The sequence below is a fragment of the Delphinus delphis genome, chromosome 4 (genome assembly GCF_949987515.2).
Source record: "Delphinus delphis chromosome 4, mDelDel1.2, whole genome shotgun sequence".
Lineage (NCBI taxonomy): Eukaryota > Metazoa > Chordata > Mammalia > Artiodactyla > Delphinidae > Delphinus > Delphinus delphis.
Genome location: NC_082686.1, coordinates 73,984,444 through 73,999,702, shown reverse-complemented (window position 1 = coordinate 73,999,702; position 15,259 = coordinate 73,984,444).

Genomic DNA, 15,259 nt, shown 5'->3' with positions numbered 1-15,259 from the left:
GTTTTACAATGTTGCGTTAGTTTCTACTGTACAGCAAAGTGAAGTAGAGTTCCCTGTGCTATACAGCAAGTTCTAATTAGTTATCTATTTTATACATATTAGTGTATATATGTCAATCCCATCTCCCAATTCATCCCACCCACTTTCCCTCCTTGGTGTCCATACATTTGTTCTCTATGCCTGTGTCTCTATTTCTGCCTTGCAAAACAGTTCATCTGTACCATTTTTCTAGATTCCACATATATGCATTAATATATGATATTTGTTTTTCTCTTTCTGGCTTACTTCACTCTGTGTGACAGTCTGTAGGTCCATCCACGTCTCTATAAATGACCCAAATTCATTCCTTTTTTTATGGCTGAGTAATATTCCACTGTGCATATGTACCACATCTTCTTTATCCATTCATCTGTCGATGGGCATTTAGGTTGCTTCCATGACCTTGCTATTGTAAATAGTGCTGCAGTGAACATTGGGGTGCATGTGTCTTTTTAAATTATGGTTTTGTCTGAATACTCTCTATATATTAATGGAGAAACACTTATCCATTGCCAAAATAAACAGGCTATATAAAAGAAGCAAGTAAACATTAGCCATAATTCCATTACCCAGAGATTACAACTGTCCACATTCTGAAGTATATTCTTCCAGGCTTTATCCTCCGCATATACCTATGGTAGGTTTTTATTATAAAAATTGAATGATATATTCTGTTTTGTAACCTGCATTTTTTTCACCAACAATAAATCATGGATAATTTTCCATGTCAGTAAACATATCTTTAGAACATAATTTTTATTGGATGTACAGTACACTTTCACACAGATATACCCCGATTTTTGAGCCTATCCTTTCTGTTAGGCATGTAATTTGTTTCGATTTTCCCTTGTGGTTAAGTCTTTATCGACATACATAATTATTCCTTAGGATAAATTCCTAGCAAGAGAACTGCTGAGTCAAAGCGGGGAGGAGCGGCTACCTTTCTAAGCCTGTGCTCAGGTAGCTGCCTTGATCAAGTGTCTGACCACAATCTGTTTGGAACCACAGTTGGAGGGCGTTTAATGTGCCCAAGTCCCAAGTCATGTGCCAGGTTTTCTTTGTTTTTGAAGATGTCAAGTTTCTTTTTTTTTGGAGTCTTTAAACAGGAAATTAACAGAAATTAAATGGGAGCTGTTCGCCTGGTACCATTTTGAATTAGCAAAGTCTTCTTTACTTTGATTCTGTGAAAGTGCCATAGCCCCTGACATGTGACTGTCGCCACTGCTAATTTGCCCTCAAAGAGCTCAGAGTCTCCTGTGTGCTTGGACATTGGGGAGGGGGCAAGTGTGGGCGGGAGCCCACACAGCTAGCTTGAGTGTCATGCAGACTGCCGCAAAGCCATAGTATAAAGTGCCCTAACCACGAACAGGGTAATTTAGGATCTGAGAAGGTGGATTTGAGAGCCAAGGCACAAGGAAAAGACTTGGACCAAGGCCCAGAAATGTGGGAAGACATTGTGGGTAAAGACCTTGTGTCTGTCATGAATAGAATGTTAGAGAGTGTGTGTGAGTGTGTGTGTGCGCGCGCGCGTGTGCTTGGGGAGGGTATTTAAGAGGATATGGTTTACTATTGTGGGAAGCCTAAACGGTGTGAGCTTTTGAATGAGAGTCCACTAAGGTTAGCCTCTGTACAACAGGCAACAGGAAACTAGGGAAGGGCTTTAAAAAATAATGTGCAGCCTGGGCAGAGAAGGACAGCCAAGACCAAAAACAGACTCTCTGTTGGGCTATAGATTGGTCCCAACATTGTTTTCTGTCCCTGCTGCTGATCGGGGGGCAGAGCTGCCGGTCCATTCCCTCAGCCTGACAAGTACACTCCCAGATGGTTGGAGAACGTTCAGCGGGCCTTCACTTTTGATTCAGGCAGTATTTAACCATGCTGGGCCTCCAAATCTGTCAACCTGTCTCACAGGCCAGACATAGTTATTTTAGGAGTTCAGTGCTCTAAGGGCAAAGAGGGTGAAGAGAGGGAGAGTGAAGGCCCAGGGTACAGTTTCTGGGATGCACGGCTTGGGTGTCCAGAGAAGTCACAATAGAATCAGAGAATTTGTTGCTAGGGGAGGGAAGGAGGACCAAGAGGCAGAGGACAATGGTGGGGTGGGTAGGAGGGGCAGTTTCGGAAGTTTTCCTGGGGGGCAAAAATTGCTAGTTCCTTTTGCGGCTGCTCCTGATATAGCAGTCCTCTGCTCTCCCCTCTAATCTCAGTGTGGCCACCACGACCTTCCAACTGTGGCTGCATCCAAATGGCCGTCGAAATCCAGCACCAACAGAAAGACACACCCGGCAGCTCCACACAGCTTGATGAACACGGCAGTTTGGAATCCTTTTTCAAGAGGACATGTCTTCATGAGGTGAAGCGTGCATTGAACTCCCTGCAACTTCAAATTTTTTCTGCTCCTGTGGGAGAGTTAGTCCTGAAGCCTGAGAAAGCACCAGAAAAGCATGTGCTGAGGACTTCCTCACAAGGCTGGTCTCTCTTGCCTTTGCTGAGAGAGAGAAATTCCCCGGAGAGCTCAGGACTTGGCACTGCAATTATATTTTGACATGGAGAGGGCATTGACGGGGGCAAATTTGGAGAGATCCACTCTGCAGCCTCCCTTTGGAGCTCAGGGGCTTCTGGGGAAACCCCGGAAATCAATTTCTTTCAGTTGGAATCATCTGCTGAAAGTAAATAAGCTCTAATTCACCCCCTTTTTTCAGAACACCAAGAAGCCGGAGGAAACCCTGAGTCAATCAATATATGTTTTTCCATTTACCCTGCCAGCAAACCTCTACTTAGTTTGGTGCAAGATGTGATCCTTGCGGTCAGGAATGATGGGTTTAGCAATGATTGATAGGAAAGTCATGCTCATGATTTCAAAACAAAACCTACATTTTCCAAGTTTTCCTTTTCTCATTCAGCAGCCTCTTCTGGAAAGAGTCGCAGAGTCAAATCATGTTTGCTGGTTCTTTCTCATCCACTGGGTCTCTATGTGGGAGGGGCCAGGGATTGGCCCTCTTCTAATCCCTGTGTCCGTCCTCCCAGGGGTCACCTATGGCTTTCTGTATCACCATGTGCTGATGAATGCCTCTCTCCAGACTTAGATTTCCAACATCCCACAAGCATCTCCCGCCTCACCCTCCCTTCCCCAAAGCCTCTTCTCTCATGCTCATCCTTATCTCTGTAAATCAAAACTCCAGCCGCTCAGGCCTCAAACCTTGAATTCATCCTGTATTCCTCTTTATCCCTCACATCATATGTAAACCATCAGCAAATCTTACTCACTTTACCTCCAAAATATATTCAGAATCCCTCTCACCTCTTCTCTCTACCACCCTAGAGCAAAACATTATTATCTTGCTTCTGGAGTATTCTAGAAGCCTCTTACAATTTACAGGGAACCTTTTACAATATGAGTCCGATCAGGTCAACCCTCTCCAGGCTTCGTTCCCACTGGTCCGGCCCCCCTCCCTGTGATGCTCCGCTGCCCCGATCCCTGGCTCGCTCTGCTCCAGCCACTCTGGCCTCTTCCTCCAACAAGGCAAAAGCACTTTTCAGTCTTGGCAGGATCTACTCTTCTCCCATATATCTGTGTGACTTGCTTCTTTCACTTTCTTTCTTAATGTCTCAACTGAAATATCACCTTATCAGAGAGGCCTCACCTGCCCACATGGCATCCCCTCCCTTCATTGTTCTACAAGCTCCCTTATCTTGCTTTGTTTTTCTTTATTGCACTTATCACCACTCACTAGTGTTTTATCTGTTCATTTGTTTATTTATTACTGGGCAACCCCCCACCAAAATATAAACTCAGTGAGCGCAAGGTTTTTGCTGCTAAACACCCAGTGCTTGGCACTTAGTAGGTATTCAATAGATACGTGTTAAACTGGGGGATGGAGAGGCCCTTAGGGTTCATTCTGTCCAAATGTATCACTTTACACATAAGGATACCAACACCAGAGAGGACAACTGTCTAGGGGAGGCCACTTGGAAGATTAAAAGCTGTGCTGGTACAAGTGCCCAAGTGCCCCGATACCCAGCCAACTGTACACACCGCAGTCCACGGCAAAGAGTGCAGCCTATGTTCACACCCAACACACGTGTCTCTGTGTATCATCCAACACTTAACTTTGCTCTGTGTGATACACTCTGATGCTTATGATGATTCTCACCCTATTTCATTTTTTTGAAAAATGCTGGCCATACCTGTTAAATTAATTTCACGATCTATTAAAACGTTGTGACCCACAGTTTGAAAACAGTACACTATACTATAGGGTAAAAAATACACATATATCTTTATCTTTTTCCTTTTTAAATAGTACTAAAAGGTATGGCCACAATTGTTTAAAGAGTTTTAAAAGTACCAGAAGAAAATCATCCATTAATGGTCATTCCATAGTGAGTGTGGCTACACAAAGCAATAAAAGAAATACCTGAGGTCTGGTTTCTTGGCTCTCTTATGTCATGTATATTGATGTCCAAATGTCATCTAGTTCCTGTTTCCATCCCTATCTCCCTGTTTACAGCTCTGGGTTTCATGCTATGCCATGTCATATTCATTTTCTTGGTTTTGTGTCTTGTTTTCTGTACCAATTCATGCTTATAAATTGCTGCTTTGTACTTGCAGTTGGAACAGTGCATTCCGAAAGGAGGCAGGGGGAATGGTGAGGGTTTTCACATCGCTGACTTTGTTTTGACAGTGATGGTATCTGATGGAGGGGGAACTGAGTACAGCCCAGCACCCTGGCTCATTGTACGCACCGACCTTTCAGAGCTGCCGGGGGCGGGGAGATACATGTGAGCATGGGGGTGAGAGACTGAAAAGCTGGCCAAGCCCAGGACAAGAAATATGTGGTTATGCAAGGCACAGAGGTCAAGGTCATGTTAAAAATCAAGTATTTAAAATACTGGCTCTGGCACAATAACTCTCTGGTCTAAATTTACCTCAGTCTTCCAGCTCTCACAGGACTGACAGAGCAGCTAGTGTTACCACCGCAGATGAAAGGTGGAACAGGGTCCAAATCTGTATCTCAAAGCAATCTCAAGGTAAGATGCCAAAAATTCAACCTGGCTCCTTCAGATGCGGTGAAACTTGCTCCAGGTAACCAGATATTATTGCAGGAAAGTATGTAATATAAACAAGATAATGTCATCATCTTCATTATTACTGCTGTTGTCACGCACATGGCTGGGCACTTTGTTGAGAGTGTACCACCAGGTCCAGAATATTCACAATCTCACAGAGGATGGGAGGAAGACCAGAGAAGACCCGAGACTCATGTCCTGGTCGCTTTCCTCGTGCCTCCGCCATCCATTCCCGGCTGGCCCTGCTCTGGCCCCTCTGGATTCTCTGCAACTGCATCACCAGGCTCCCAGTTCCTTTGGCTTCTTGTTATGTTGGGCCAATGGGAAGCACTAGCAGGAGATTCCAGGTTGACATATTTATCCCCCACTCCATGCCACCGCCCTCCTCCCTGCTTTACTGCACTTCTGGCAGCGGTCACGTACGTCTGCAGCTCTGGCTCCTGTGGGGAGGCCCCTCACCCAGGGCTCTAGCTCTTGCGGCCTCCAGCCGCAACCTCCCCGCCCCTTGCCCTTCAGGCCTGGTCCTAGTCCCGGGATGCTTAGTCCCAGGATGCTTCACTGTTCTGTGTGGTCCCTTAACTCTGGCCACACGTTTGTAAACAGTCCCTTCATTAAGGTCTTCTTCTCTCCCCTTCGGCCACTAAGCACTTTGGAGCATGCACCTGTTGCCTGCTGGGACCCTGACTCATGTACTTGGTCTCACATCTACGGATGCTCTAGGCTTTGCTCATGCCCTGGATCTCACAGAGGTCCCGGCAGGCAGGACTCTTTGCTGCCTTGAAATCTGGCCTCTGGCCCTGGCACATGCCCTTCGATCTCTCCCTCTACCCATTCAGGTCCTGCTTTTTTGGGATAGTTGCCAGCTGCTGAATGCCAGCAGCTGCTCAGCTGAAGTAGTCACTGAGTTTGTTACACAATTTTGGGCAGGATCAAATAGAGCCAAAGGTCACAGCAGTAACTCCAGGTTTTTCAGGCGTCATTCCTTTCCAAGGACTCAGGAGAGGTGGAAGTGAGCTAGTTCAAGCTAGTCCTCAAGGGAAGTAAGACTCTGAGGCCTAGAAAGAAAATGAACGGTCCTCTGGGCCAACCCACTCCCTCTGCAGTTAGGGAAGCTAAGGCTCTAACTGCAGGAGAAAGGGACTCCCCTGAGATCGGAGGATAAGGTACTGGAGAGGCAGGGTGAGACTCCAAAGCTTCTGAATATTCATCAGATCCCAGTGTTGGGAGGAGCATTAAAGGTCGTACAGCCACAATAAAAAACAGAATAAAGGGCTTTGCCATTTACAAGGTGGGATTGCCTTGGTGGCCTCCAAACCTTACCCAAACCAGGAACCGTCCAGACAGGGCAGCAGGATGAGATTTGGAGTGAGGAGGCGCCAAAGGAAGCTCCCTTCTACTACGGTTACCAACAGTTCATCACTCCGGACAGGGCAGCCCCCTGCCCGTGGGCCAGCCTCCTGAGAGCCACACGGGGTGTGGGCGTGTCAGTCCCACTGCAGAGAGTTGGCTGTGTTCCCCAGCCAGGCTCACTTCCTGGGCCCATGGCTAAAATAGGTTTCCTGGCTCCTGGAAGTAAGGTGGGGTCCCATGACTAATCTTCACCAACAGAAGCAAGTGAAAGTTATGGGTCACCTCCCATTCATGGTGGTGAAGAAAAAGCTTTACTTTCTCTTCTGCCCAACTGGCTGAAAGCAAAGGGTTCCAGGATGGGCCCAGCCAGGATGCCTCAGTCCCTGGAAGACAGCTGTGTGGGAGTGCCGCCCTCCCAGTCCCTCACGACAGACTGTAGGAGTTAGACATAAATGAGCCTTTGTCGTCACAGGGATGAGGGGTGGAGGAGGGTGGGCAGCAGCTAGTGCTAACCACCCTGGTTAACATAGAAACTGAGGAACTTTCCGGGGAAACCACCAATCCCTCCAATCTTTCGGGCTTGACCTTTCAGAGACATCTTGGAGCCCTCCTTTCTGCCCTGTCCCAGGCATCTAATTCCGCAGCGTCTCCCATTTACCCCTCCCCTCCTTCCTTCACCCTCTCTCCTGCCATCTATCCCCTGATTGGCTTCAATAGCCTCCTAGAGAGTGGGTCTTCTCCCCTTGGAAATGCCCTTTGCAGTCTGCCAGAACCATTTCTCTAAGGGCTCTGACCCTCTTCAGTCCTCATACAACAGACCCAGGCTTGCTCCTGGAACTGTCTAGATCCCAACAGTCATTACTGGGCCACTTTTCTGAAAGCAAAGCTGCTGGTGAATAGCAAATGCCCATAGAAATCTCCATTATCTCCTTTATTGTTTTAAAGGGACAATAATTTAAGAACACTATTTACAAGTTTTTGATAATAACAACAATAATAGCAATGACAGAGATGATAACTCGCCTTTTTTTCCCATTGTAGAAACTTCCAGCCATTCACCCTATCAATCCCTTAAAATAGAGTCCTTCCTATCTTGACTCTTCCCTTTTGGGACATGACCTGGGTTTCTATGTCTAATCTCCAAGATCCTGGGGTGGTACCCACATTGAGCTTTTTTTAAAAAATTGTTTCAGGCCATAGGGGATTTTTCTGCTGAGAAGACAATGAAATCTGTGCTTTTTCCCACCGTCCTGGAGGAAGAAACATTTCAGGGGACACCACACCTAAACATGCTGGGCATTTCCAGCAAATCTCAGCAGTTGATGAGATGGGTTGGGAAAAGTATTGCAGCTAAGGCTGCTAGCACTCACGGTTAGGTTTTGTTCTGTTTTAAAATCAGTGTAGGTGGTCAGTTGAGTTAGATTAGCCTAGTCTGTTATCAGTTTCTCTTGACTTACTCGTGAGTTCTTAAAAGGTAAAAATCTTTAGTGAAATGATTGTGTATGATTATGGGATGATGCCTTAGTGACGATTGAGTGAGTAAGTGAATTATTGACTGAATGAGTGGATTTTATAATTTCATGACCACGCGAGGCCATGGAAAGTGGGCTCGCCAGAGTCAGGAGACCTGGGCACTAGCCCTGGACCGCTTATGAACCCAACCATGTGATTGTAAGCAAGTCACTTCTGCAGACTGACACTTGGTTTCATCACCTGTAAAATGAGGGGCTTAGACTAGACCAGGGCCTCCCACACCTCTATGTAAACATAGATCATCAGGGGACCTTGTTAAATGCAGATTCTGATTCAGGAGGTCTGGGGTGGGGGTCTAAGATTTCTTCATGTCTAACAAACTCCAGGTGATGCCAATTCTTCTGGTCCATAGGCCACACTTTGTGTAGCAGGAGTCTTTTTTATTATTATTTATTTATTTACTTATGGCGGTGTTGGGTCTTCGTTTCTGTGCGAGGGCTTTCTCTAGTTGTGGCAAGCGGGGGCCACTCTTCATCGCGGTGCGCGGGCCTCTCACTATCGCGGCCTCTCTTGTTGCGGAGCACAGGCTCCAGATGCGCAGGCTCAGTAATTGTGGCTCACGGACCTAGTTGCTCCGCGGCACGTGGGATCTTTCCAGAGCAGGGCTCGAACTCGTGTCCTCTGCATTGGCAGGCAGATTCTCAACCACTGCGCCACCAAGGAAGCCCTGTAGCAGGAGTCTTGATCCCCAAAAGTCCCTTTCTTAATATTCAACGGCTCCATTTTTGACACATTAGAATAATCAGTTTATTCACTACACAACAGCCAGACTCCTTATAAAAGGTGAATTTGACTTTTTGGTGACTTCCCATATCATTCAGAATAAAATCCAGTTTTTACAGTGTGGCACTACAAAGCCCTACATGATCTGATTCCTCCCCTACCCCTTCTTCCCCTTGCTTATATATATTCCAGCCACATGGATCTCTTTGCTATTCCAGCCATCCTCTAGCCTCAAAGCCTTTGCATGTGCTGTTCCCTCCACCTGGAATACTCGCCCTCCAGATATCTGTACAGTTTGGTCTTTGTTCAGATGTCACGTTATCAGAAAGACCTCCCCTGATCACCCTCTAAAAATGTTCCCCACTTTCCTCTGTTACTCTTTAACCCCTTACCCTGCTTAATTTTTGTTCATAGCAAATATTGCCATCTAATATCTTGCATATAGGTTTTTGCAGTTAGCAACTTTCTTATTTATTTGGTGATTTTTTTTTTTTTTTTTTTTTTTTGCTGTACGCGGGCCTCTCACTGCCGTGGCTTCTCCTGCCGCGGAGCACAGGCTCCGGATGCGCAGCCTCAGTGGCCATGGCTCACGGGCCCAGCTGCCCTGCGGCACGCGGAACCCTCCCGGACCAGGGCACGAACCCATGTCCCCCACACCGGCAGGCGGACTCTCAACCACTGCGCCACCAGGGAAGCCCTATTTGGTGATTTTTTTTTGGTGATTTTTTTTTAAAAATAATTATTGTCTATTGATTTGATTATCTGTCTGTTGTCTTTCTCCTCCCCTAGCATGTGAGCTCCACAAGAGCAGGAATTTGGTCTATTTTACCCACTGCTGTCTCTGCAGGACCTGACTGGTGCCCAACCATCATTTGTTGAATGTGCGAATAAAGGAAGAGATAAATAGAAAAGTGAGATATGGCTAGGCTATTAAAAAAAGCAGGTCTTATGGCATCATTTGACCACCTGCACCCTCTCTGTCTACAAGAAAAGCTGTGAGTCTCGAGGTCCCTAGAGACTGCTGGACAGAAGGGGGTCTGTAAGGAGAGTGGCTTGGGGTCCACCTTAGCCACAGAGCAGTTTCAGTACTTAGAACTCACCTGACTTCCCTTTGGAGCCACTGTCACCTCACGGGTGTATATTATCCTTGCTCTGGTGGAGAAGTGGCTGAATCAGGCCACCATTCAGATGACATCATTACTAACTCTCCTTCCTCTATTCTAGGGCCACCGCTAGCCTTTGATTGTGATTTGGCTTCCCACACTGGCTGCCCACAGTGAGAAGGAACAGGCCGGTCAGGTTGACCCAAAAGGCCACTTCATCTGGCATTTAGATATCTCATTATAAATTAATCACTCGGGATTCTGCTTTATCCCCTCCAGTCTCCTCCGACCAATTAACTTTGGGACCCTGATGGGATCAAGTTTCTGAACCTTCAAGGCCAGACCCTGGATAGCGGCTATTTCTATAATATATTGCTACCCTGTGAAGGTTCTCAGCAGCTGGCCAGCTGGTCCTTCCCAGGTACCTCCCAGCATCACTGTAAGATTTGTTCAGCATTTTCCCACAAACCCAGTAACTCCACTTAAAGGAGTTTATATTAAGGAGCTAATTGGATAAATATGAGAAATGTATGTAGAAAAATGCTTATTATTGCATTGTCATCTTCTCTCTCCCTCAGCTGGAGGTGGTGATGGCAGTACTTTGTACCCCATGCTGTCCCCCAGAGTGTGGATGGGTCCTAGACCCCCCCCCCATTCCCCACTTCATATAGCACCCATGGGAACTAACTGATAGTGGTGTCTCTTATTGTAATTGTGAGGGGAAGGGCTGGTGACAGAGGAGCAGCAGCTGGTTAAGTGATCTATACCCAAAGCCCGGAAGTGAATGAAGCTTTGGCCTCACCTAGCGACCAAGGAATTAGGCAGCCATGTCTCTTGCTCCCGGAGTGCAGTCCTGGTCACAGAGCAGCAGCTGGCCTGCGTGAGCTGAGCTCTGGACCAGAGGTTTGTTCAGTCCTCAATTCTGGCTGTTGCTGTGAGTACTACAGGGGCAGGTTTCCAAGCTGATCTGGAAGTCAGCCAAGGTCAGATGGGTTCCAGTCACTGACCATACCTTGGGGTCTCCCCATGGATTATGGCAACTTCTCCGGCAAACCAAAGGCTCCTTTAAACTCCCAGAGGAGACAATACTGCCTCTTACCCACCCACTCACTTTCCAGGGAGCCTTAGCTCTACAATCACCCCATCACCCCTTTGAAGGAGCAAGCTACTTTTAGTTTCCAGAGATGATACACCCTCCTGCGGGTGACCAAGGTGACCTCTCTCGCTGAAGCAGGAAATAACACCCCATGTTAGTAAAAAAAAAAAAAAAAAACTGCGAACAACTAATCCATCAGTCAGGGTCTGGCTCACCATGTTAAGGTTTATCATGCAGCCATTAAAATGAAGATGTAGATCTATACAGACAGATGAGTGAAAAGCAGAATGTGACAATACTGTACTTATACTTGGTCCCAATTTTACAAAAATATGGATGTGCAAGTGGAAACGTATGTGCATGGAGAAATACTTAAACGATATCAAAATGCTAACAATGGTTATCTCTGAGTGGTGAGGTTTCTGGTAAGCCTTTTTATTTTTTTATACTTCTCTGTATTATTTGACATTTTGCAATGAGCATGTTTATTTTATTAGGGGAAAAATCTATTTTCAGATTGGAAGAAAAAATTTCCATTCAGTTTGGTGTACTTTAATATGCAAAATGCTGGAGTAGTGGCTGGTACAAGGTGGCATGAGATACAGAGTTGAGAGTGGCGTGAACCCTGGCCCAATATTTGCAGGGTCAGCGTGCCCTGGATCAGATGACCTCTATGATAGGTCTTTCTACTTCAAGAATCTATGATTTGAAGACGCCAAACGGTATCTCCAGATCGAAACTATTTATAAGAATCATTTCCTTCATAATGAGTTGGAACTTCCACTAACGGCTTGTGTGTTTAGATGACATCATCTCTGAGATTTATGTGAAATGCCTCCTTTTCCTTGATGTTATCAAGGAGTTTCAGCAGTTGAGTTCCTTATATTTCTTTGTGTTTAAATGATATCTGAAGAAGCTGTCATTTATCTAGGTTTAATTGTTTCCATTATTTTCTTTCCTGGTAAGTTTCCAGATATTGCTGGGCAGATTTGATAATGAGACCAGCAAAGATGTTGAGAGATGAAACATGCCTACAAGTTCTAGCCCAGATCTTCCACTTTTTAGCTGTGTGACCTTGAGTTAGTCACTTCTCTCTGGGCCTTATGTTTTTTCATTTATATAAAAGGGGGAGAGGAGGGAGGTTAGACAAGATGATTTTAAAGATCCTGTCTGCCTCTGACTCTCTGTGATGAGGTTTAACTCTGAGATTATAAAAGAATATCTCATGGTCTTGGTCCCAAATATTCTGAAAGTTATCTCAGTATCTACATCTTTCAATAACTGTAGAATTATGTTGTTGAATACAATTCAACAGAGTCCTCTCCCACACCACCCCTGTTAGGTGGTCCCCTGTATCTACTCACACCTATAGGGCAAGAAGCCCACTGCCTCTCAAGGCAGCTCATTTCCCTTTAGTCAGGAAGAGCACTTCAAAGGTATTTCTTGGCAGAACTGAAATCTGTCACCCTGTATCTTCCACCCAACGTTCTGTGCTCTGGATTACTTTGTAAAAGGCAATGCAAAAGGCACTACACTTTTGTCCCCTCCACCGCCCTGTTGTCAGCTTCAACGAAGGTGTTTCTAGTTCCGGACACTGATCTTGGAGGAAGGGGCTCTCTCCCTTATTTTAGACCTCAAGGTCCGAACAAGGGTAAGCAGTGCTTTACTAAAAGCTCCAGTGATGGATGTGAACCATATAGAGTTGGGAGTGTGGAAAGTCAGGCACTGAGGTTCTTTTCTCAAACTTTGTCCTTTTGCCCTGAACAAAAGCCTGGAGCCTCACTGCCCTGACCTATAGTCACATGGATAACCTCCTTTCCTAACATCAGCCCTTCTCTCCCTTCTCATTATTCCCTCTTTCTTTTTTAAACCCCATGGAGTCCCTGCATCTCCTACCCCATTTTCTTGAATTACCAACACTCTTAATCAGAAATCTCTGCATCCATGTCCCCTCTTGTATCTAAGTTGTACAGCCTCCAGGACTTCCCTGGCAGTGCAGTGGTTAAGACTCCGAGCTTCCACTGCAGAGGGCACGGGTTCAGTCCCTTGTTAGGGAACTAAGATCCCACATGCCATGCTTGGTGCAGAAAAAAAAAAAAAATTAAATTCCACAGCCTCTAGCATCTCTCTCTCTTCTCTCCACTTTCTGCTGCCAGGTATGGAGAAGAGGTGGTTCTGAGACCCAACAATGGAAACAAAGGACGTCCAGAACAGAGGTGACTCCCATTTCAGAGTGAAGTTTGCTTTCCTCCAAATATGTTAGAAAAAAAGAAAAATCAGATGCACCTTGCACCTCAAGGATTACAAACTTGCAACTAGTAGATAAATATGTCCTGGAGAGCTAATGCATAGCATAGTGATTATAGTCAACAATACTGTATTATAGACTTCAGAGTTTCTGAGAGATTAGATCTTCATTGTTCTCACTACAAAAAAGAAATAATAATTATGTGACCTTATAGAAGTGTTAGCTAACACTATGGTGGTAGTCATAATACTGCAATATACAAATGCATGAAATCAACACCTGTACAACTTAAACTTATACAATGTTATATGTCAATTATGTCTCAAAAAAAACAGAAACAAAAGGATTAGTTAAGCTTCAGTGGGTCTACATAAGTAATTCACATTCCTTTTGTTAACATAAATTTATGTTTTCATTATAATGTGCTTCTCCTTTAACTTGAGAAAATGAGCCCACATGATCCTGCCTAATTCTTAGGTTCTCCATTGAATGGGAAGGTGGGAAATGGGAGGGGCTTTGGAGAGAGGGTTTTTTTAACATCTTTATTGGGGTATAATTGCTTTACAATGGTGTGTTAATTTCTGCTCTATAACAAAGTGAATCAGTTATACATATACATATGTTCCCATATCTCTTCTCTCTTGCATCTCCCTCCCTCCCACCTTCCCTATCCCACCCCTCCAGGCGGTCACAAAGCACCGAGCTGATATCCCTGTGCTATGCAGCTGCTTCCCACTAGCTACCTACCTTAAGTTTGTTAGTGTATATATGTCCATGCCTCTCTCTCGCTTTGTCACAGCTCACCCTTCCCCCTCCCCATACCCTCAAGTCCGTTGGAGAGAGGATTTTTAATGTCTCTATCAGGATTCAACTAGAGAAGGACAAGAAGGAAATACATATTAATATATTAAGAGATTCATTGCAAGGAATTGGCTTATGTAATTGTAGGGGCTGGCTAGGCAAGCCTGAACTCCATATGGCAGACCATCCAGAAAGGTAGGCTAGAACTCTCAGGTGGATTCTCCAAGGAAGAAGTTCTTATGACCTTTCAACTGATTGAACCAGTTGATTATCTAGGTTAATCTCCCTTACTTAAAGTCAACTGATTAAAGACTTTAATCATATCTACAAAATACCTTCACAGCAACATCTAGATCAATGTTTGACTGACTAATTGAGGACTGTGGTCTAGCCAAGTTGACACATAAAGAAGACCATCATGTCCCTCAAATACCTATTTGGAACTTTGGAAGTTCCAAGAAAAATGAAATATGCTTATTTCTTTTTTCTATTTCTTATAAGAAGAACTGATAGAAAACATGCCTTTAGGTAACGTTTCCTTAGAAATGTTCAAATCCTTTGCTCAGGAGACTAACCCCTCTTTTGCCTGTTAATAAAGAGGTATACAGAGTTAAGGCTGGGTGGCAGCCTTAACTTCCAGTTCAATGGAATCATCGTTGTGTTTCCTGGTTGAAACATTCCTTCCTTTGGAACTAGAACCCCTAGACCAGCAGAACCTAAGGTCACAAGGAAAGACAACAGAAATTTTGCTAGTGGATCACGAGAATTCACATTGACTGGAGCCACTCGCATTTCCACCCCTTGATTCCGGAACCCAGGAGTCTTGGCTATGGGAGAAATAGCACCATATATTGGATATCGATTTAGAGAATACACAGCATCCTAGAGGACATTATCCCAGCCTCATGAGATATTGCCACATAGCTGGTGCTATGAATGAGTCTTCAAAAGGCCATTCCACGTTCTATCAAGCCAACTGATGCAGGATCATGGGGAACATGGTAAGGCTAGTGAATTCCATGAGCATAGGCCCATTGCTGTACTTCATGGCTATAAAGCGAGCTTCCTGATCAGAAGCAGTGCTATGTGGGATAGTGTGGTGGTGGATAAAGTATTCTGTACACCCTCGTATGGTAGTTTTGACAGAATCATTGTGTGCAGGGAAGGCAAATCCATATTTAGATAAGTGGATATTTCAATAAGAACAAAGTCCTGGCCCATCCGTGATGGAAACGGTCCAATGTAATCAATTTGCCAACAAGTAGCTTGCTGATCACCCCAGAGTCATAAAGGGATCTC